The following is a 23,919-nucleotide window of genomic DNA, read 5'->3' on the forward strand; positions in this document are numbered from 1 at the left end:
AGCTTGTTGGGAACACAAAGTTTCTTTCAGTTGCAAACTCCATTCCATACATATATATGGGGAGGTACTAGCTCCAACGCGGTTTGACAGTGAAAACTGCAGGAACTTCAAACCGGCACTAGGAAACTGACTGAGAAAGCAGAGAAAAAGTGTCTCCTGCAACCCGTTCCCTTGGTGCTAGATGAAAGAACGTCTCTCCACTTGCTCAGTTCTGAGAGATAAGTGTGTGTGAAAGCCGTCCTTCACCTAGCTTGTTGGGAACACAAAGTTTCTTTTCAGTTGCAAACTCCATTCCATACATATATATGGGGAGGTACTAACTCCAACTCGGTTTTAAAGTGAAAACTGCAGGAACTTCAAACCGGCACTAGGTAACAGACTGAGAAAGCAGAGAAAAAGTGTCTCCTGCAAACCGTTCCCTTGGTGCTAGATGAACGAACGTCTCTCCACTTGCTCAGTTCTGAGAGATAAGTGTGTGTGAAAGCCGTCCTTCACCTAGCTTGTTGGGAACACAAAGTTTCTTTTCAGTTGCAAACTCCATTCCATACATATATATGGGGAGGTACTAGCTCCAACTCGGTTTTACAGTGAAAACTGCAGGAACTTCAAACCGGCACTAGGTAACAGACTGAGAAAGCCGAGAAAAAGCGTCTCCTGCAAACCGTTCCCTTGGTGCTAGATAAACGAAAGTCTCTCCACTTGCTCACTTCTGAAATATAATTGTGTGTGAAAGCCGTCCTTCACCTAGCTTGTTGGGAACACAAAGTTTCTTTCAGTTGCAAACTCCATTCCATACATATATATGGGGAGGTACTAGCTCCAACGCGGTTTGACAGTGAAAACTGCAGGAACTTCAAACCGGCACTAGGAAACTGACTGAGAAAGCAGAGAAAAAGTGTCTCCTGCAACCCGTTCCCTTGGTGCTAGATGAAAGAACGTCTCTCCACTTGCTCAGTTCTGAGAGATAAGTGTGTGTGAAAGCCGTCCTTCACCTAGCTTGTTGGGAACACAAAGTTTCTTTTCAGTTGCAAACTCCTTTCCATACATATATATGGGGAGGTACAAGCTCCAACTCGGTTTGACAGTGAAAACTGCAGGAACTTCAAACCGGCACTAGGAAACAGACTGAGAAAGCAGAGAAAAAGTGTCTCCTGCAACCCGTTCCCTTGGTGCTAAATGAACGAACGTCTCTCCACCTGCTCAGTTCTGAGAGATATGTGTGTGTGAAAGCCGTCCTTCACCTAGCTTGTTGGGAACACAAAGTTTGTTTTCAGTTGCAAACTCCATTCCATACATATATATGGGGAGGTACTAGCTCCAACTCGGTTTGACAGTGAAAACTGCAGGAACTTCAAACCGGCACTAGGAAACAGACTGAGAAAGCAGAGAAAAAGTGTCTCCTGCAACCCGTTCCCTTGGTGCTAGATGAACGAACGTCTCTCCACTTACTCAGTTCTGAGAGATAAGTGTGTGTGAAAGCCGTCCTTCACCTAGCTTGTTGGGAACACAAAGTTTCTTTTCAGTTGCAAACTCCTTTCCATACATATATATGGGGAGGTACTAGCTCCAACTCGGTTTGACAGTGAAAACTGCAGGAACTTCAAACCGGCACTAGGAAACAGACTGAGAAAGCAGAGAAAAAGTGTCTCCTGCAACCCGTTCCCTTGGTGCTAGATGAACGAACGTCTCTCCACTTGCTCAGTTCTGAGAGATATGTGTGTGTGAAAGCCGTCCTTCAACTAGCTTGTTGGGAACACAAAGTTTCTTTTCAGTTGCAAACTCCATTCCATACATATATATGGGGAGGTACTAGCTCCAACTCGGTTTGACAGTGAAAACTGCAGGAACTTCAAACCGGCACTAGGAAACAGACTGAGAAAGCAGAGAAAAAGTGTCTCCTGCAACCCGTTCCCTAGGTGCTAGATGAACGAACGTCTCTCCAATTGCTCAGTTCTGAGAGATAAGTGTGTGTGAAAGCCGTCCTTCACCTAGCTTGTTGGGAACACAAAATTTCTTTTCAGTTGCAAACTCCATTCCATACATATATATGGGGAGGTACTAGCTCCAACTCCGATTTAAAGTGAAAACTGCAGGAACTTCAAACCGGCACTAGGTAACAGAATGAGAAAGCAGAGAAAAATTGTCTCCTGCAAACCGTTCCCTTGGTGCTAGATAAACGAACGTCTCTCCACTTGCTCAGTTCTGAGAGATAAGTGTGTGTGAAAGCCGTCCTTCACTTAGCTTGTTGGGAACACAAAGTTTCTTTTCAGTTGCAAACTCCATTCCATACATATATAAGGGGAGGTACTAGCTCCAACTCGGTTTTACAGTGAAAACTGCAGGAACTTCATACCGGCACTAGGAAACAGACTGAGAAAGCAGAGAAAAAGTGTCTCCTGCAACCCGTTCCCTTGGTGCTAGATGAACGAACGTCTCTCCTCTTGCTCAGTTCTGATAGATAAGTGTGTTTGAAAGCCGTCCTTCACCTAGCTTGTTGGGAACACAAAGTTTCTTTTCAGTTGCAAACTCCATTCCATACATATATATGGGGACGAACTAGCTCCAACTCATTTTGACAGTGAAAACTGCAGGAACTTCAAACCGGCACTAGGAAACAGACTGAGAAAACAGAGAAATAGTGTCTCCTGCAACCCGTTCCCTTGGTGCTAGATAAACGAACGTCTCTCCACTTGCTCAGTTCTGAGAGATAAGTGTGTGTGAAAGCCGTCCTTCACCTAGCTTGTTGGGAACACAAAGTTTCTTTTCAGTTGCAAACTCCTTTCCATACATATATATGGGGAGGTACTAGCTCCAACTCGGTTTGACAGTGAAAACTGCAGGAACTTCAAACCGGCACTAGGAAACAGACTGAGAAAGCAGAGAAAAAGTGTCTCCTGCAACCCGTTCCCTTGGTGCTAGATGAACGAACGTCTCTCCACTTGCTCAGTTCTGAGAGATAAGTGTGTGTGAAAGCCGTCCTTCACCTAGCTTGTTGGGAACACAAAGTTTCTTTTCAGTTGCAAACTCCATTCCATACATATATATGGGGAGGTACTAGCTCCAACTCGGTGTGACAGTGAAAACTGCAGGAACTTCAAACCGGCACTAGGAAACAGACTGAGAAAGCAGAGAAAAAGTGTCTCCTGCAACCCGTTCCCTTGGTGCTAGATAAACGAAAGTCTCTCCACTTGCTCACTTCTGAAATATAATTGTGTGTGAAAGCCGTCCTTCACCTAGCTTGTTGGGAACACAAAGTTTCTTTCAGTTGCAAACTCCATTCCATACATATATATGGGGAGGTACTAGCTCCAACGCGGTTTGACAGTGAAAACTGCAGGAACTTCAAACCGGCACTAGGAAACTGACTGAGAAAGCAGAGAAAAAGTGTCTCCTGCAACCCGTTCCCTGGTGCTAGATGAAAGAACGTCTCTCCACTTGCTCAGTTCTGAGAGATAAGTGTGTGTGAAAGCCGTCCTTCACCTAGCTTGTTGGGAACACAAAGTTTCTTTTCAGTTGCAAACTCCATTCCATACATATATATGGGGAGGTACTAACTCCAACTCGGTTTTAAAGTGAAAACTGCAGGAACTTCAAACCGGCACTAGGTAACAGACTGAGAAAGCAGAGAAAAAGTGTCTCCTGCAAACCGTTCCCTTGGTGCTAGATGAACGAACGTCTCTCCACTTGCTCAGTTCTGAGAGATAAGTGTGTGTGAAAGCCGTCCTTCACCTAGCTTGTTGGGAACACAAAGTTTCTTTTCAGTTGCAAACTCCATTCCATACATATATATGGGGAGGTACTAGCTCCAACTCGGTTTTACAGTGAAAACTGCAGGAACTTCATACCGGCACTAGGAAACAGACTGAGAAATCAGAGAAAAAGTGTCTCCTGCAACCCGTTCCCTTGGTGCTAGATGAACGAACGTCTCTCCTCTTGCTCAGTTCTGATAGATAAGTGTGTTTGAAAGCCGTCCTTCACCTAGCTTGTTGGGAACACAAAGTTTCTTTTCAGTTGCAAACTCCATTCCATACATATATATGGGGACGAACTAGCTCCAACTCGGTTTGACAGTGAAAACTGCAGGAACTTCAAACCGGCACTAGGAAACAGACTGAGAAAGCAGAGAAAAAGTGTCTCCTGCAACCCGTTCCCTTGGTGCTAGATGAACGAACGTCTCTCCACTTGCTCAGTTCTGAGAGATAAGTGTGTGTGAAAGCCGTCCTTCACCTAGCTTGTTGGGAACACAAAGTTTCTTTTCAGTTGCAAACTCCATTCCATACATATATATGGGGAGGTACTAGCTCCAACTCGGTGTGACAGTGAAAACTGCAGGAACTTCAAACCGGCACTAGGAAACAGACTGAGAAAGCAGAGAAAAAGTGTATCCTGCAACCCGTTCCCTTGGTGCTAGATAAACGAAAGTCTCTCCACTTGCTCACTTCTGAAATATAATTGTGTGTGAAAGCCGTCCTTCACCTAGCTTGTTGGGAACACAAAGTTTCTTTCAGTTGCAAACTCCATTCCATACATATATATGGGGAGGTACTAGCTCCAACGCGGTTTGACAGTGAAAACTGCAGGAACTTCAAACCGGCACTAGGAAACTGACTGAGAAAGCAGAGAAAAAGTGTCTCCTGCAACCCGTTCCCTTGGTGCTAGATGAAAGAACGTCTCTCCACTTGCTCAGTTCTGAGAGATAAGTGTGTGTGAAAGCCGTCCTTCACCTAGCTTGTTGGGAACACAAAGTTTCTTTTCAGTTGCAAACTCCATTCCATACATATATATGGGGAGGTACTAACTCCAACTCGGTTTTTAAAGTGAAAACTGCAGGAACTTCAAACCGGCACTAGGTAACAGACTGAGAAAGCAGAGAAAAAGTGTCTCCTGCAAACCGTTCCCTTGGTGCTAGATGAACGAACGTCTCTCCACTTGCTCAGTTCTGAGAGATAAGTGTGTGTGAAAGCCGTCCTTCACCTAGCTTGTTGGGAACACAAAGTTTCTTTTCAGTTGCAAACTCCATTCCATACATATATATGGGGAGGTACTAGCTCCAACTCGGTTTTACAGTGAAAACTGCAGGAACTTCAAACCGGCACTAGGTAACAGACTGAGAAAGCCGAGAAAAAGCGTCTCCTGCAAACCGTTCCCTTGGTGCTAGATAAACGAAAGTCTCTCCACTTGCTCACTTCTGAAATATAATTGTGTGTGAAAGCCGTCCTTCACCTAGCTTGTTGGGAACACAAAGTTTCTTTCAGTTGCAAACTCCATTCCATACATATATATGGGGAGGTACTAGCTCCAACGCGGTTTGACAGTGAAAACTGCAGGAACTTCAAACCGGCACTAGGAAACTGACTGAGAAAGCAGAGAAAAAGTGTCTCCTGCAACCCGTTCCCTTGGTGCTAGATGAAAGAACGTCTCTCCACTTGCTCAGTTCTGAGAGATAAGTGTGTGTGAAAGCCGTCCTTCACCTAGCTTGTTGGGAACACAAAGTTTCTTTTCAGTTGCAAACTCCTTTCCATACATATATATGGGGAGGTACTAGCTCCAACTCGGTTTGACAGTGAAAACTGCAGGAACTTCAAACCGGCACTAGGAAACAGACTGAGAAAGCAGAGAAAAAGTGTCTCCTGCAACCCGTTCCCTTGGTGCTAGATGAACGAACGTCTCTCCACTTGCTCAGTTCTGAGAGATATGTGTGTGTGAAAGCCGTCCTTCACCTAGCTTGTTGGGAACACAAAGTTTGTTTTCAGTTGCAAACTCCATTCCATACATATATATGGGGCAGGTACTAGCTCCAACTCGGTTTGACAGTGAAAACTGCAGGAACTTCAAACCGGCACTAGGAAACAGACTGAGAAAGCAGAGAAAAAGTGTCTCCTGCAACCCGTTCCCTTGGTGCTAGATGAACGAACGTCTCTCCACTTACTCAGTTCTGAGAGATAAGTGTGTGTGAAAGCCGTCCTTCACCTAGCTTGTTGGGAACACAAAGTTTCTTTTCAGTTGCAAACTCCTTTCCATACATATATATGGGGAGGTACTAGCTCCAACTCGGTTTTACAGTGAAAACTGCAGGAACTTCAAACCGGCACTAGGAAACAGACTGAGAAAGCAGAGAAAAAGTGTCTCCTGCAACCCGTTCCCTTGGTGCTAGATGAACGAACGTCTCTCCACTTGCTCAGTTCTGAGAGATATGTGTGTGTGAAAGCCGTCCTTCAACTAGCTTGTTGGGAACACAAAGTTTCTTTTCAGTTGCAAACTCCATTCCATACATATATATGGGGAGGTACTAGCTCCAACTCGGTTTGACAGTGAAAACTGCAGGAACTTCAAACCGGCACTAGGAAACAGACTGAGAAAGCAGAGAAAAAGTGTCTCCTGCAACCCGTTCCCTTGGTGCTAGATGAACGAACGTCTCTCCAATTGCTCAGTTCTGAGAGATAAGTGTGTGTGAAAGCCGTCCTTCACCTAGCTTGTGGAACACAAAATTTCTTTTCAGTTGCAAACTCCATTCCATACATATATATGGGGAGGTACTAGCTCCAACTCCGATTTAAAGTGAAAACTGCAGGAACTTCAAACCGGCACTAGGTAACAGAATGAGAAAGCAGAGAAAAATTGTCTCCTGCAAACCGTTCCCTTGGTGCTAGATGAACGAACGTCTCTCCACTTGCTCAGTTCTGAGAGATAAGTGTGTGTGAAAGCCGTCCTTCACTTAGCTTGTTGGGAACACAAAGTTTCTTTTCAGTTGCAAACTCCATTCCATACATATATAAGGGGAGGTACTAGCTCCAACTCGGTTTTACAGTGAAAACTGCAGGAACTTCATACCGGCACTAGGAAACAGACTGAGAAAGCAGAGAAAAAGTGTCTCCTGCAACCCGTTCCCTTGGTGCTAGATGAACGAACGTCTCTCCTCTTGCTCAGTTCTGATAGATAAGTGTGTTTGAAAGCCGTCCTTCACCTAGCTTGTTGGGAACACAAAGTTTCTTTTCAGTTGCAAACTCCATTCCATACATATATATGGGGACGAACTAGCTCCAACTCATTTTGACAGTGAAAACTGCAGGAACTTCAAACCGGCACTAGGAAACAGACTGAGAAAACAGAGAAATAGTGTCTCCTGCAACCCGTTCCCTTGGTGCTAGATAAACGAACGTCTCTCCACTTGCTCAGTTCTGAGAGATAAGTGTGTGTGAAAGCCGTCCTTCACCTAGCTTGTTGGGAACACAAAGTTTCTTTTCAGTTACAAACTCCTTTCCATACATATATATGGGGAGGTACTAGCTCCAACTCGGTTTGACAGTGAAAACTGCAGGAACTTCAAACCGGCACTAGGAAACAGACTGAGAAAGCAGAGAAAAAGTGTCTCCTGCAACCCGTTCCCTTGGTGCTAGATGAACGAACGTCTCTCCACTTGCTCAGTTCTGAGAGATAAGTGTGTGTGAAAGCCGTCCTTCACCTAGCTTGTTGGGAACACAAAGTTTCTTTTCAGTTGCAAACTCCATTCCATACATATATATGGGGAGGTACTAGCTCCAACTCGGTGTGACAGTGAAAACTGCAGGAACTTCAAACCGGCACTAGGAAACAGACTGAGAAAGCAGAGAAAAAGTGTATCCTGCAACCCGTTCCCTTGGTGCTAGATAAACGAAAGTCTCTCCACTTGCTCACTTCTGAAATATAATTGTGTGTGAAAGCCGTCCTTCACCTAGCTTGTTGGGAACACAAAGTTTCTTTCAGTTGCAAACTCCATTCCATACATATATATGGGGAGGTACTAGCTCCAACGCGGTTTGACAGTGAAAACTGCAGGAACTTCAAACCGGCACTAGGAAACTGACTGAGAAAGCAGAGAAAAAGTGTCTCCTGCAACCCGTTCCCTTGGTGCTAGATGAAAGAACGTCTCTCCACTTGCTCAGTTCTGAGAGATAAGTGTGTGTGAAAGCCGTCCTTCACCTAGCTTGTTGGGAACACAAAGTTTCTTTTCAGTTGCAAACTCCATTCCATACATATATATGGGGAGGTACTAACTCCAACTCGGTTTTAAAGTGAAAACTGCAGGAACTTCAAACCGGCACTAGGTAACAGACTGAGAGCAGAGAAAAAGTGTCTCCTGCAAACCGTTCCCTTGGTGCTAGATGAACGAACGTCTCTCCACTTGCTCAGTTCTGAGAGATAAGTGTGTGTGAAAGCCGTCCTTCACCTAGCTTGTTGGGAACACAAAGTTTCTTTTCAGTTGCAAACTCCATTCCATACATATATATGGGGAGGTACTAGCTCCAACTCGGTTTTACAGTGAAAACTGCAGGAACTTCAAACCGGCACTAGGTAACAGACTGAGAAAGCCGAGAAAAAGCGTCTCCTGCAAACCGTTCCCTTGGTGCTAGATAAACGAAAGTCTCTCCACTTGCTCACTTCTGAAATATAATTGTGTGTGAAAGCCGTCCTTCACCTAGCTTGTTGGGAACACAAAGTTTCTTTCAGTTGCAAACTCCATTCCATACATATATATGGGGAGGTACTAGCTCCAACGCGGTTTGACAGTGAAAACTGCAGGAACTTCAAACCGGCACTAGGAAACTGACTGAGAAAGCAGAGAAAAAGTGTCTCCTGCAACCCGTTCCCTTGGTGCTAGATGAAAGAACGTCTCTCCACTTGCTCAGTTCTGAGAGATAAGTGTGTGTGAAAGCCGTCCTTCACCTAGCTTGTTGGGAACACAAAGTTTCTTTTCAGTTGCAAACTCCTTTCCATACATATATATGGGGAGGTACTAGCTCCAACTCGGTTTGACAGTGAAAACTGCAGGAACTTCAAACCGGCACTAGGAAACAGACTGAGAAAGCAGAGAAAAAGTGTCTCCTGCAACCCGTTCCCTTGGTGCTAGATGAACGAACGTCTCTCCACTTACTCAGTTCTGAGAGATAAGTGTGTGTGAAAGCCGTCCTTCACCTAGCTTGTTGGGAACACAAAGTTTCTTTTCAGTTGCAAACTCCTTTCCATACATATATATGGGGAGGTACTAGCTCCAACTCGGTTTGACAGTGAAAACTGCAGGAACTTCAAACCGGCACTAGGAAACAGACTGAGAAAGCAGAGAAAAAGTGTCTCCTGCAACCCGTTCCCTTGGTGCTAGATGAACGAACGTCTCTCCACTTGCTCAGTTCTGAGAGATATGTGTGTGTGAAAGCCGTCCTTCAACTAGCTTGTTGGGAACACAAAGTTTCTTTTCAGTTGCAAACTCCATTCCATACATATATATGGGGAGGTACTAGCTCCAACTCGGTTTGACAGTGAAAACTGCAGGAACTTCAAACCGGCACTAGGAAACAGACTGAGAAAGCAGAGAAAAAGTGTCTCCTGCAACCCGTTCCCTTGGTGCTAGATGAACGAACGTCTCTCCAATTGCTCAGTTCTGAGAGATAAGTGTGTGTGAAAGCCGTCCTTCACCTAGCTTGTTGGGAACACAAAATTTCTTTTCAGTTGCAAACTCCATTCCATACATATATATGGGGAGGTACTAGCTCCAACTCCGATTTAAAGTGAAAACTGCAGGAACTTCAAACCGGCACTAGGTAACAGAATGAGAAAGCAGAGAAAAATTGTCTCCTGCAAACCGTTCCCTTGGTGCTAGATGAACGAACGTCTCTCCACTTGCTCAGTTCTGAGAGATAAGTGTGTGTGAAAGCCGTCCTTCACCTAGCTTGTTGGGAACACAAAGTTTCTTTTCAGTTGCAAACTCCATTCCATACATATATATGGGGAGGTACAAGCTCCAACTCTGTTTTAAAGTGTAAACTGCAGGAACTTCAAATCGGCACTAGGAAACAGACTGAGAAAGCAGAGAAAAAGTGTCTCCTGCAACCCGTTCCCTTGGTGCTAGATGAACGAACGTCTCTCCACTTGCTCAGTTCTGAGAGATAAGTGTGTGTGAAAGCCGTCCTTCACCTAGCTTGTTGGGAACACAAAGTTTCTTTTCAGTTGCAAACTCCATTCCATACATATATATGGGGAGGTACTAGCTCCAACTCGGTTTTAAAGTGAAAACTGCAGGAACTTAAAACCGGCACTAGGTAACAGACTGAGAAAGCAGAGAAAAAGTGTCTCCTGCAAACCGTTTCCTTGGTGCTAGATGAACGAACGTCTCTCCACTTGCTCAGTTCTGAGAGATAAGTGTGTTTGAAAGCCGTCCTTCACATAGCTTGTTGGGAACACAAAGTTTCTTTTCAGTTGCAAACTCCATTCCATACATATATATGGGGAGGTACTAGCTCCAACTCGGTTTTAAAGTGAAAACTGCAGGAACTTCATACCGGCACTAGGTAACAGAATGAGAAAGCAGAGAAAAATTGTCTCCTGCAAACCGTTCCCTTGGTGCTAGATGAACGAACGTCTCTCCACTTGCTCAGTTCTGAGAGATAAGTGTGTGTGAAAGCCGTCCTTCACTTAGCTTGTTGGGAACACAAAGTTTCTTTTCAGTTGCAAACTTCATTCCATACATATATAAGGGGAGGTACTAGCTCCAACTCGGTTTTACAGTGAAAACTGCAGGAACTTCATACCGGCACTAGGAAACAGACTGAGAAAGCAGAGAAAAAGTGTCTCCTGCAACCCGTTCCCTTGGTGCTAGATGAACGAACGTCTCTCCTCTTGCTCAGTTCTGATAGATAAGTGTGTTTGAAAGCCGTCCTTCACCTAGCTTGTTGGGAACACAAAGTTTCTTTTCAGTTGCAAACTCCATTCCATACATATATATGGGGACGAACTAGCTCCAACTCGTTTTGACAGTGAAAACTGCAGGAACTTCAAACCGGCACTAGGAAACAGACTGAGAAAACAGAGAAATAGTGTCTCCTGCAACCCGTTCCCTTGGTGCTAGATAAACGAACGTCTCTCCACTTGCTCAGTTCTGAGAGATAAGTGTGTGTGAAAGCCGTCCTTCACCTAGCTTGTTGGGAACACAAAGTTTCTTTTCAGTTGCAAACTCCTTTCCATACATATATATGGGGAGGTACTAGCTCCAACTCGGTTTGACAGTGAAAACTGCAGGAACTTCAAACCGGCACTAGGAAACAGACTGAGAAAGCAGAGAAAAAGTGTCTCCTGCAAACCGTTCCCTTGGTGCTAGATGAACGAACGTCTCTCCACTTGCTCAGTTCTGAGAGATAAGTGTGTGTGAAAGCCGTCCTTCACCTAGCTTGTTGGGAACACAAAGTTTCTTTTCAGTTGCAAACTCCATTACATACATATATATGGGGAGGTACTAGCTCCAACTCGGTGTGACAGTGAAAACTGCAGGAACTTCAAACCGGCACTAGGAAACAGACTGAGAAAGCAGAGAAAAAGTGTATCCTGCAACCCGTTCCCTTGGTGCTAGATAAACGAAAGTCTCTCCACTTGCTCACTTCTGAAATATAATTGTGTGTGAAAGCCGTCCTTCACCTAGCTTGTTGGGAACACAAAGTTTCTTTCAGTTGCAAACTCCATTCCATACATATATATGGGGAGGTACTAGCTCCAACGCGGTTTGACAGTGAAAACTGCAGGAACTTCAAACCGGCACTAGGAAACTGACTGAGAAAGCAGAGAAAAAGTGTCTCCTGCAACCCGTTCCCTTGGTGCTAGATGAAAGAACGTCTCTCCACTTGCTCAGTTCTGAGAGATAAGTGTGTGTGAAAGCCGTCCTTCACCTAGCTTGTTGGGAACACAAAGTTTCTTTTCAGTTGCAAACTCCATTCCATACATATATATGGGGAGGTACTAACTCCAACTCGGTTTTAAAGTGAAAACTGCAGGAACTTCAAACCGGCACTAGGTAACAGACTGAGAAAGCAGAGAAAAAGTGTCTCCTGCAAACCGTTCCCTTGGTGCTAGATGAACGAACGTCTCTCCACTTGCTCAGTTCTGAGAGATAAGTGTGTGTGAAAGCCGTCCTTCACCTAGCTTGTTGGGAACACAAAGTTTCTTTTCAGTTGCAAACTCCATTCCATACATATATATGGGGAGGTACTAGCTCCAACTCGGTTTTACAGTGAAAACTGCAGGAACTTCAAACCGGCACTAGGTAACAGACTGAGAAAGCCGAGAAAAAGCGTCTCCTGCAAACCGTTCCCTTGGTGCTAGATAAACGAAAGTCTCTCCACTTGCTCACTTCTGAAATATAATTGTGTGTGAAAGCCGTCCTTCACCTAGCTTGTTGGGAACACAAAGTTTCTTTCAGTTGCAAACTCCATTCCATACATATATATGGGGAGGTACTAGCTCCAACGCGGTTTGACAGTGAAAACTGCAGGAACTTCAAACCGGCACTAGGAAACTGACTGAGAAAGCAGAGAAAAAGTGTCTCCTGCAACCCGTTCCCTTGGTGCTAGATGAAAGAACGTCTCTCCACTTGCTCAGTTCTGAGAGATAAGTGTGTGTGAAAGCCGTCCTTCACCTAGCTTGTTGGGAACACAAAGTTTCTTTTCAGTTGCAAACTCCTTTCCATACATATATATGGGGAGGTACTAGCTCCAACTCGGTTTGACAGTGAAAACTGCAGGAACTTCAAACCGGCACTAGGAAACAGACTGAGAAAGCAGAGAAAAAGTGTCTCCTGCAACCCGTTCCCTTGGTGCTAAATGAACGAACGTCTCTCCACTTGCTCAGTTCTGAGAGATATGTGTGTGTGAAAGCCGTCCTTCACCTAGCTTGTTGGGAACACAAAGTTTGTTTTCAGTTGCAAACTCCATTCCATACATATATATGGGGAGGTACTAGCTCCAACTCGGTTTGACAGTGAAAACTGCAGGAACTTCAAACCGGCACTAGGAAACAGACTGAGAAAGCAGAGAAAAAGTGTCTCCTGCAACCCGTTCCCTTGGTGCTAGATGAACGAACGTCTCTCCACTTACTCAGTTCTGAGAGATAAGTGTGTGTGAAAGCCGTCCTTCACCTAGCTTGTTGGGAACACAAAGTTTCTTTTCAGTTGCAAACTCCTTTCCATACATATATATGGGGAGGTACTAGCTCCAACTCGGTTTGACAGTGAAAACTGCAGGAACTTCAAACCGGCACTAGGAAACAGACTGAGAAAGCAGAGAAAAAGTGTCTCCTGCAACCCGTTCCCTTGGTGCTAGATGAACGAACGTCTCTCCACTTGCTCAGTTCTGAGAGATATGTGTGTGTGAAAGCCGTCCTTCAACTAGCTTGTTGGGAACACAAAGTTTCTTTTCAGTTGCAAACTCCATTCCATACATATATATGGGGAGGTACTAGCTCCAACTCGGTTTGACAGTGAAAACTGCAGGAACTTCCAACCGGCACTAGGAAACAGACTGAGAAAGCAGAGAAAAAGTGTCTCCTGCAACCCGTTCCCTTGGTGCTAGATGAACGAACGTCTCTCCAATTGCTCAGTTCTGAGAGATAAGTGTGTGTGAAAGCCGTCCTTCACCTAGCTTGTTGGGAACACAAAATTTCTTTTCAGTTGCAAACTCCATTCCATACATATATATGGGGAGGTACTAGCTCCAACTCCGATTTAAAGTGAAAACTGCAGGAACTTCAAACCGGCACTAGGTAACAGAATGAGAAAGCAGAGAAAAATTGTCTCCTGCAAACCGTTCCCTTGGTGCTAGATGAACGAACGTCTCTCCACTTGCTCAGTTCTGAGAGATAAGTGTGTGTGAAAGCCGTCCTTCACTTAGCTTGTTGGGAACACAAAGTTTCTTTTCAGTTGCAAACTCCATTCCATACATATATAAGGGGAGGTACTAGCTCCAACTCGGTTTTACAGTGAAAACTGCAGGAACTTCATACCGGCACTAGGAAACAGACTGAGAAATCAGAGAAAAAGTGTCTCCTGCAACCCGTTCCCTTGGTGCTAGATGAACGAACGTCTCTCCTCTTGCTCAGTTCTGATAGATAAGTGTGTTTGAAAGCCGTCCTTCACCTAGCTTGTTGGGAACACAAAGTTTCTTTTCAGTTGCAAACTCCATTCCATACATATATATGGGGACGAACTAGCTCCAACTCGTTTTGACAGTGAAAACTGCAGGAACTTCAAACCGGCACTAGGAAACAGACTGAGAAAACAGAGAAATAGTGTCTCCTGCAACCCGTTCCCTTGGTGCTAGATAAACGAACGTCTCTCCACTTGCTCAGTTCTGAGAGATAAGTGTGTGTGAAAGCCGTCCTTCACCTAGCTTGTTGGGAACACAAAGTTTCTTTTCAGTTGCAAACTCCTTTCCATACATATATATGGGGAGGTACTAGCTCCAACTCGGTTTGACAGTGAAAACTGCAGGAACTTCAAACCGGCACTAGGAAACAGACTGAGAAAGCAGAGAAAAAGTGTCTCCTGCAACCCGTTCCCTTGGTGCTAGATGAACGAACGTCTCTCCACTTGCTCAGTTCTGAGAGATAAGTGTGTGTGAAAGCCGTCCTTCACCTAGCTTGTTGGGAACACAAAGTTTCTTTTCAGTTGCAAACTCCATTCCATACATATATATGGGGAGGTACTAGCTCCAACTCGGTGTGACAGTGAAAACTGCAGGAACTTCAAACCGGCACTAGGAAACAGACTGAGAAAGCAGAGAAAAAGTGTATCCTGCAACCCGTTCCCTTGGTGCTAGATAAACGAAAGTCTCTCCACTTGCTCACTTCTGAAATATAATTGTGTGTGAAAGCCGTCCTTCACATAGCTTGTTGGGAACACAAAGTTTCTTTCAGTTGCAAACTCCATTCCATACATATATATGGGGAGGTACTAGCTCCAACGCGGTTTGACAGTGAAAACTGCAGGAACTTCAAACCGGCACTAGGAAACTGACTGAGAAAGCAGAGAAAAAGTGTCTCCTGCAACCCGTTCCCTTGGTGCTAGATGAAAAAACGTCTCTCCACTTGCTCAGTTCTGAGAGATAAGTGTGTGTGAAAGCCGTCCTTCACCTAGCTTGTTGGGAACACAAAGTTTCTTTTCAGTTGCAAACTCCATTCCATACATATATATGGGGAGGTACTAACTCCAACTCGGTTTTAAAGTGAAAACTGCAGGAACTTCAAACCGGCACTAGGTAACAGACTGAGAAAGCAGAGAAAAAGTGTCTCCTGCAAACCGTTCCCTTGGTGCTAGATGAACGAACGTCTCTCCACTTGCTCAGTTCTGAGAGATAAGTGTGTGTGAAAGCCGTCCTTCACCTAGCTTGTTGGGAACACAAAGTTTCTTTTCACTTGCAAACTCCATTCCATACATATATATGGGGAGGTACTAGCTCCAACTCGGTTTTACAGTGAAAACTGCAGGAACTTCAAACCGGCACTAGGTAACAGACTGAGAAAGCCGAGAAAAAGCGTCTCCTGCAAACCGTTCCCTTGGTGCTAGATAAACGAAAGTCTCTCCACTTGCTCACTTCTGAAATATAATTGTGTGTGAAAGCCGTCCTTCACCTAGCTTGTTGGGAACACAAAGTTTCTTTCAGTTGCAAACTCCATTCCATACATATATATGGGGAGGTACTAGCTCCAACGCGGTTTGACAGTGAAAACTGCAGGAACTTCAAACCGGCACTAGGAAACAGACTGAGAAAGCAGAGAAAAAGTGTCTCCTGCAACCCGTTCCCTTGGTGCTAGATGAAAGAACGTCTCTCCACTTGCTCAGTTCTGAGAGATAAGTGTGTGTGAAAGCCGTCCTTCACCTAGCTTGTTGGGAACACAAAGTTTCTTTTCAGTTGCAAACTCCTTTCCATACATATATATGGGGAGGTACTAGCTCCAACTCGGTTTGACAGTGAAAACTGCAGGAACTTCAAACCGGCACTAGGAAACAGACTGAGAAAGCAGAGAAAAAGTGTCTCCTGCAACCCGTTCCCTTGGTGCTAAATGAACGAACGTCTCTCCACTTGCTCAGTTCTGAGAGATATGTGTGTGTGAAAGCCGTCCTTCACCTAGCTTGTTGGGAACACAAAGTTTGTTTTCAGTTGCAAACTCCATTCCATACATATATATGGGGAGGTACTAGCTCCAACTCGGTTTGACAGTGAAAACTGCAGGAACTTCAAACCGGCACTAGGAAACAGACTGAGAAAGCAGAGAAAAAGTGTCTCCTGCAACCCGTTCCCTTGGTGCTAGATGAACGAACGTCTCTCCACTTACTCAGTTCTGAGAGATAAGTGTGTGTGAAAGCCGTCCTTCACCTAGCTTGTTGGGAACACAAAGTTTCTTTTCAGTTGCAAACTCCTTTCCATACATATATATGGGGAGGTACTAGCTCCAACTCGGTTTGACAGTGAAAACTGCAGGAACTTCAAACCGGCACTAGGAAACAGACTGAGAAAGCAGAGAAAAAGTGTCTCCTGCAACCCGTTCCCTTGGTGCTAGATGAACGAACGTCTCTCCACTTGCTCAGTTCTGAGAGATATGTGTGTGTGAAAGCCGTCCTTCAACTAGCTTGTTGGGAACACAAAGTTTCTTTTCAGTTGCAAACTCCATTCCATACATATATATGGGGAGGTACTAGCTCCAACTCGGTTTGACAGTGAAAACTGCAGGAACTTCAAACCGGCACTAGGTAACAGACTGAGAAAGCAGAGAAAAAGTGTCTCCTGCAAACCGTTCCCTTGGTGCTAGATGAACGAACGTCTCTCCAATTGCTCAGTTCTGAGAGATAAGTGTGTGTGAAAGCCGTCCTTCACCTAGCTTGTTGGGAACACAAAATTTCTTTTCAGTTGCAAACTCCATTCCATACATATATATGGGGAGGTACTAGCTCCAACTCCGATTTAAAGTGAAAACTGCAGGAACTTCAAACCGGCACTAGGTAACAGAATGAGAAAGCAGAGAAAAATTGTCTCCTGCAAACCGTTCCCTTGGTGCTAGATGAACGAACGTCTCTCCACTTGCTCAGTTCTGAGAGATAAGTGTGTGTGAAAGCCGTCCTTCACTTAGCTTGTTGGGAACACAAAGTTTCTTTTCAGTTGCAAACTCCATTCCATACATATATAAGGGGAGGTACTAGCTCCAACTCGGTTTTACAGTGAAAACTGCAGGAACTTCATACCGGCACTAGGAAACAGACTGAGAAAGCAGAGAAAAAGTGTCTCCTGCAACCCGTTCCCTTGGTGCTAGATGAACGAACGTCTCTCCTCTTGCTCAGTTCTGATAGATAAGTGTGTTTGAAAGCCGTCCTTCACCTAGCTTGTTGGGAACACAAAGTTTCTTTTCAGTTGCAAACTCCATTCCATACATATATATGGGGACGAACTAGCTCCAACTCATTTTGACAGTGAAAACTGCAGGAACTTCAAACCGGCACTAGGAAACAGACTGAGAAAACAGAGAAATAGTGTCTCCTGCAACCCGTTCCCTTGGTGCTAGATAAACGAACGTCTCTCCACTTGCTCAGTTCTGAGAGATAAGTGTGTGTGAAAGCCGTCCTTCACCTAGCTTGTTGGGAACACAAAGTTTCTTTTCAGTTGCAAACTCCTTTCCATACATATATATGGGGAGGTACTAGCTCCAACTCGGTTTGACAGTGAAAACTGCAGGAACTTCAAACCGGCACTAGGAAACAGACTGAGAAAGCAGAGAAAAAGTGTCTCCTGCAACCCGTTCCCTTGGTGCTAGATGAACGAACGTCTCTCCACTTGCTCAGTTCTGAGAGATAAGTGTGTGTGAAAGCCGTCCTTCACCTAGCTTGTTGGGAACACAAAGTTTCTTTTCAGTTGCAAACTCCATTCCATACATATATATGGGGAGGTACTAGCTCCAACTCGGTGTGACAGTGAAAACTGCAGGAACTTCAAACCGGCACTAGGAAACAGACTGAGAAAGCAGAGAAAAAGTGTATCCTGCAACCCGTTCCCTTGGTGCTAGATAAACGAAAGTCTCTCCACTTGCTCACTTCTGAAATATAATTGTGTGTGAAAGCCGTCCTTCACCTAGCTTGTTGGGAACACAAAGTTTCTTTCAGTTGCAAACTCCATTCCATACATATATATGGGGAGGTACTAGCTCCAACGCGGTTTGACAGTGAAAACTGCAGGAACTTCAAACCGGCACTAGGAAACTGACTGAGAAAGCAGAGAAAAAGTGTCTCCTGCAACCCGTTCCCTTGGTGCTAGATGAAAGAACGTCTCTCCACTTGCTCAGTTCTGAGAGATAAGTGTGTGTGAAAGCCGTCCTTCACCTAGCTTGTTGGGAACACAAAGTTTCTTTTCAGTTGCAAACTCCATTCCATACATATATATGGGGAGGTACTAACTCCAACTCGGTTTTAAAGTGAAAACTGCAGGAACTTCAAACCGGCACTAGGTAACAGACTGAGAAAGCAGAGAAAAAGTGTCTCCTGCAAACCGTTCCCTTGGTGCTAGATGAACGAACGTCTCTCCACTTGCTCAGTTCTGAGAGATAAGTGTGTGTGAAAGCCGTCCTTCACCTAGCTTGTTGGGAACACAAAGTTTCTTTTCAGTTGCAAACTCCATTCCATACATATATATGGGGAGGTACTAGCTCCAACTCGGTTTTACAGTGAAAACTGCAGGAACTTCAAACCGGCACTAGGTAACAGACTGAGAAAGCCGAGAAAAAGCGTCTCCTGCAAACCGTTCCCTTGGTGCTAGATAAACGAAAGTCTCTCCACTTGCTCACTTCTGAAATATAATTGTGTGTGAAAGCCGTCCTTCACCTAGCTTGTTGGGAACACAAAGTTTCTTTCAGTTGCAAACTCCATTCCATACATATATATGGGGAGGTACTAGCTCCAACGCGGTTTGACAGTGAAAACTGCAGGAACTTCAAACCGGCACTAGGAAACTGACTGAGAAAGCAGAGAAAAAGTGTCTCCTGCAACCCGTTCCCTTGGTGCTAGATGAAAGAACGTCTCTCCACTTGCTCAGTTCTGAGAGATAAGTGTGTGTGAAAGCCGTCCTTCACCTAGCTTGTTGGGAACACAAAGTTTCTTTTCAGTTGCAAACTCCTTTCCATACATATATATGGGGAGGTACTAGCTCCAACTCGGTTTGACAGTGAAAACTGCAGGAACTTCAAACCGGCACTAGGAAACAGACTGAGAAAGCAGAGAAAAAGTGTCTCCTGCAACCCGTTCCCTTGGTGCTAGATGAACGAACGTCTCTCCACTTACTCAGTTCTGAGAGATAAGTGTGTGTGAAAGCCGTCCTTCACCTAGCTTGTTGGGAACACAAAGTTTCTTTTCAGTTGCAAACTCCTTTCCATACATATATATGGGGAGGTACTAGCTCCAACTCGGTTTGACAGTGAAAACTGCAGGAACTTCAAACCGGCACTAGGAAACAGACTGAGAAAGCAGAGAAAAAGTGTCTCCTGCAACCCGTTCCCTTGGTGCTAGATGAACGAACGTCTCTCCACTTACTCAGTTCTGAGAGATATGTGTGTGTGAAAGCCGTCCTTCAACTAGCTTGTTGGGAACACAAAGTTTCTTTTCAGTTGCAAACTCCATTCCATACATATATATGGGGAGGTACTAGCTCCAACTCGGTTTGACAGTGAAAACTGCAGGAACTTCAAACCGGCACTAGGAAACAGACTGAGAAAGCAGAGAAAAAGTGTCTCCTGCAACCCGTTCCCTTGGTGCTAGATGAACGAACGTCTCTCCAATTGCTCAGTTCTGAGAGATAAGTGTGTGTGAAAGCCGTCCTTCACCTAGCTTGTTGGGAACACAAAATTTCTTTTCAGTTGCAAACTCCATTCCATACATATATATGGGGAGGTACTAGCTCCAACTCCGATTTAAAGTGAAAACTGCAGGAACTTCAAACCGGCACTAGGTAACAGAATGAGAAAGCAGAGAAAAATTGTCTCCTGCAAACCGTTCCCTTGGTGCTAGATGAACGAACGTCTCTCCACTTGCTCAGTTCTGAGAGATAAGTGTGTGTGAAAGCCGTCCTTCACTTAGCTTGTTGGGAACACAAAGTTTCTTTTCAGTTGCAAACTCCATTCCATACATATATAAGGGGAGGTACTAGCTCCAACTCGGTTTTACAGTGAAAACTGCAGGAACTTCATACCGGCACTAGGAAACAGACTGAGAAAGCAGAGAAAAAGTGTCTCCTGCAACCCGTTCCCTTGGTGCTAGATGAACGAACGTCTCTCCTCTTGCTCAGTTCTGATAGATAAGTGTGTTTGAAAGCCGTCCTTCACCTAGCTTGTTGGGAACACAAAGTTTCTTTTCAGTTGCAAACTCCTTTCCATACATATATATGGGGAGGTACTAGCTCCAACTCGGTTTGACAGTGAAAACTGCAGGAACTTCAAACCGGCACTAGGAAACAGACTGAGAAAGCAGAGAAAAAGTGTCTCCTGCAACCCGATCCCTTGGTGCTAGATGAACGAACGTCTCTCCACTTGCTCAGTTCTGAGAGATAAGTGTGTGTGAAAGCCGTCCTTCACCTAGCTTGTTGGGAACACAAAGTTTCTTTTCAGTTGCAAACTCCATTCCATACATATATATGGGGAGGTACTAGCTCCAACTCGGTGTGACAGTGAAAACTGCAGGAACTTCAAACCGGCACTAGGAAACAGACTGAGAAAGCAGAGAAAAAGTGTATCCTGCAACCCGTTCCCTTGGTGCTAGATAAACGAAAGTCTCTCCACTTGCTCACTTCTGAAATATAATTGTGTGTGAAAGCCGTCCTTCACCTAGCTTGTTGGGAACACAAAGTTTCTTTCAGTTGCAAACTCCATTCCATACATATATATGGGGAGGTACTAGCTCCAACGCGGTTTGACAGTGAAAACTGCAGGAACTTCAAACCGGCACTAGGAAACTGACTGAGAAAGCAGAGAAAAAGTGTCTCCTGCAACCCGTTCCCTTGGTGCTAGATGAAAGAACGTCTCTCCACTTGCTCAGTTCTGAGAGATAAGTGTGTGTGAAAGCCGTCCTTCACCTAGCTTGTTGGGAACACAAAGTTTCTTTTCAGTTGCAAACTCCATTCCATACATATATATGGGGAGGTACTAACTCCAACTCGGTTTTAAAGTGAAAACTGCAGGAACTTCAAACCGGCACTAGGTAACAGACTGAGAAAGCAGAGAAAAAGTGTCTCCTGCAAACCGTTCCCTTGGTGCTAGATGAACGAACGTCTCTCCACTTGCTCAGTTCTGAGAGATAAGTGTGTGTGAAAGCCGTCCTTCACCTAGCTTGTTGGGAACACAAAGTTTCTTTTCAGTTGCAAACTCCATTCCATACATATATATGGGGAGGTACTAGCTCCAACTCGGTTTTACAGTGAAAACTGCAGGAACTTCAAACCGGCACTAGGTAACAGACTGAGAAAGCCGAGAAAAAGCGTCTCCTGCAAACCGTTCCCTTGGTGCTAGATGAACGAAAGTCTCTCCACTTGCTCATTTCTGAGAGATAAGTGTGTGTGAAAGCCGTCCTTCACCTAGCTTGTTGGGAACACAAAGTTTCTTTTCAGTTGCAAACTCCATTCCATACATATATATGGGGAGGTACAAGCTCCAACTCGGTTTGACAGTGAAAACTGCAGGAACTTCAAACCGGCACTAGGAAACAGACTGAGAAAGCAGAGAAAAAGTGTCTCCTGCAACCCGTTCCCTTGGTGCTAGATGAACGAACGTCTCTCCACTTGCTCAGTTCTGAGAGATAAGTGTGTGTGAAAGCCGTCCTTCACCTAGCTTGTTGGGAACACAAAATTTCTTTTCAGTTGCAAACTCCATTCCATACATATATATGGGGAGGTACTAGCTCCAACTCCGATTTAAAGTGAAAACTGCAGGAACTTCAAACCGGCACTAGGTAACAGAATGAGAAAGCAGAGAAAAATTGTCTCCTGCAAACCGTTCCCTTGGTGCTAGATGAACGAACGTCTCTCCACTTGCTCAGTTCTGAGAGATAAGTGTGTGTGAAAGCCGTCCTTCACTTAGCTTGTTGGGAACACAAAGTTTCTTTTCAGTTGCAAACTCCATTCCATACATATATAAGGGGAGGTACTAGCTCCAACTCGGTTTTACAGTGAAAACTGCAGGAACTTCATACCGGCACTAGGAAACAGACTGAGAAAGCAGAGAAAAAGTGTCTCCTGCAACCCGTTCCCTTGGTGCTAGATGAACGAACGTCTCTCCTCTTGCTCAGTTCTGATAGATAAGTGTGTTTGAAAGCCGTCCTTCACCTAGCTTGTTGGGAACACAAAGTTTCTTTTCAGTTGCAAACTCCTTTCCATACATATATATGGGGAGGTACTAGCTCCAACTCGGTGTGACAGTGAAAACTGCAGGAACTTCAAACCGGCACTAGGAAACAGACTGAGAAAGCAGAGAAAAAGTGTCTCCTGCAACCCGTTCCCTTGGTGCTAGATGAACGAACGTCTCTCCACTTGCTCAGTTCTGAGAGATAAGTGTGTGTGAAAGCCGTCCTTCACCTAGCTTGTTGGGAACACAAAGTTTCTTTTCAGTTGCAAACTCCATTCCATACATATATATGGGGAGGTACTAGCTCCAACTCGGTGTGACAGTGAAAAATGCAGGAACTTCAAACCGGCACTAGGAAACAGACTGAGAAAGCAGAGAAAAAGTGTATCCTGCAACCCGTTCCCTTGGTGCTAGATAAACGAAAGTCTCTCCACTTGCTCACTTCTGAAATATAATTGTGTGTGAAAGCCGTCCTTCACCTAGCTTGTTGGGAACACAAAGTTTCTTTCAGTTGCAAACTCCATTCCATACATATATATGGGGAGGTACTAGCTCCAACGCGGTTTGACAGTGAAAACTGCAGGAACTTCAAACCGGCACTAGGAAACTGACTGAGAAAGCAGAGAAAAAGTGTCTCCTGCAACCCGTTCCCTTGGTGCTAGATGAAAGAACGTCTCTCCACTTGCTCAGTTCTGAGAGATAAGTGTGTGTGAAAGCCGTCCTTCACCTAGCTTGTTGGGAACACAAAGTTTCTTTTCAGTTGCAAACTCCATTCCATACATATATATGGGGAGGTACTAACTCCAACTCGGTTTTAAAGTGAAAACTGCAGGAACTTCAAACCGGCACTAGGTAACAGACTGAGAAAGCAGAGAAAAAGTGTCTCCTGCAAACCGTTCCCTTGGTGCTAGATGAACGAACGTCTCTCCACTTGCTCAGTTCTGAGAGATAAGTGTGTGTGAAAGCCGTCCTTCACCTAGCTTGTTGGGAACACAAAGTTTCTTTTCAGTTGCAAACTCCATTCCATACATATATATGGGGAGGTACTAGCTCCAACTCGGTTTTACAGTGAAAACTGCAGGAACTTCAAACCGGCACTAGGTAACAGACTGAGAAAGCCGAGAAAAAGCGTCTCCTGCAAACCGTTCCCTTGGTGCTAGATGAACGAAAGTCTCTCCACTTGCTCATTTCTGAGAGATAAGTGTGTGTGAAAGCCGTCCTTCACCTAGCTTGTTGGGAACACAAAGTTTCTTTTCAGTTGCAAACTCCATTCCATACATATATATGGGGAGGTACAAGCTCCAACTCGGTTTGACAGTGAAAACTGCAGGAACTTCAAACCGGCACTAGGAAACAGACTGAGAAAGCAGAGAAAAAGTGTCTCCTGCAACCCGTTCCCTTGGTGCTAGATGAACGAACGTCTCTCCACTTGCTCAGTTCTGAGAGATAAGTGTGTGTGAAAGCCGTCCTTCACCTAGCTTGTTGGGAACACAAAGTTTCTTTTCAGTTGCAAACTCCATTCCATACATATATATGGGGAGGTACTAGCTCCAACTCCGTTTGACAGTAAAAACTGCAGGAACTTCAAACCGGCAATAGGAAACAGATTGAGAAAGCTGACAAAATGTATCTCCTGCAACCCGTTCCCTTGGTGCTAGATGAACGAACGTCTCTCCACTTGCTCAGTTCTGAGAGATAAGTGTGTGTGAAAGCCGTCCTTCACCTAGCTTGTTGGGAACACAAAGTTTCTTTTCAGTT

This window comes from Camelus dromedarius, unplaced genomic scaffold (assembly GCF_036321535.1).
Source record: "Camelus dromedarius isolate mCamDro1 unplaced genomic scaffold, mCamDro1.pat HAP1_SCAFFOLD_41, whole genome shotgun sequence".
Lineage (NCBI taxonomy): Eukaryota > Metazoa > Chordata > Mammalia > Artiodactyla > Camelidae > Camelus > Camelus dromedarius.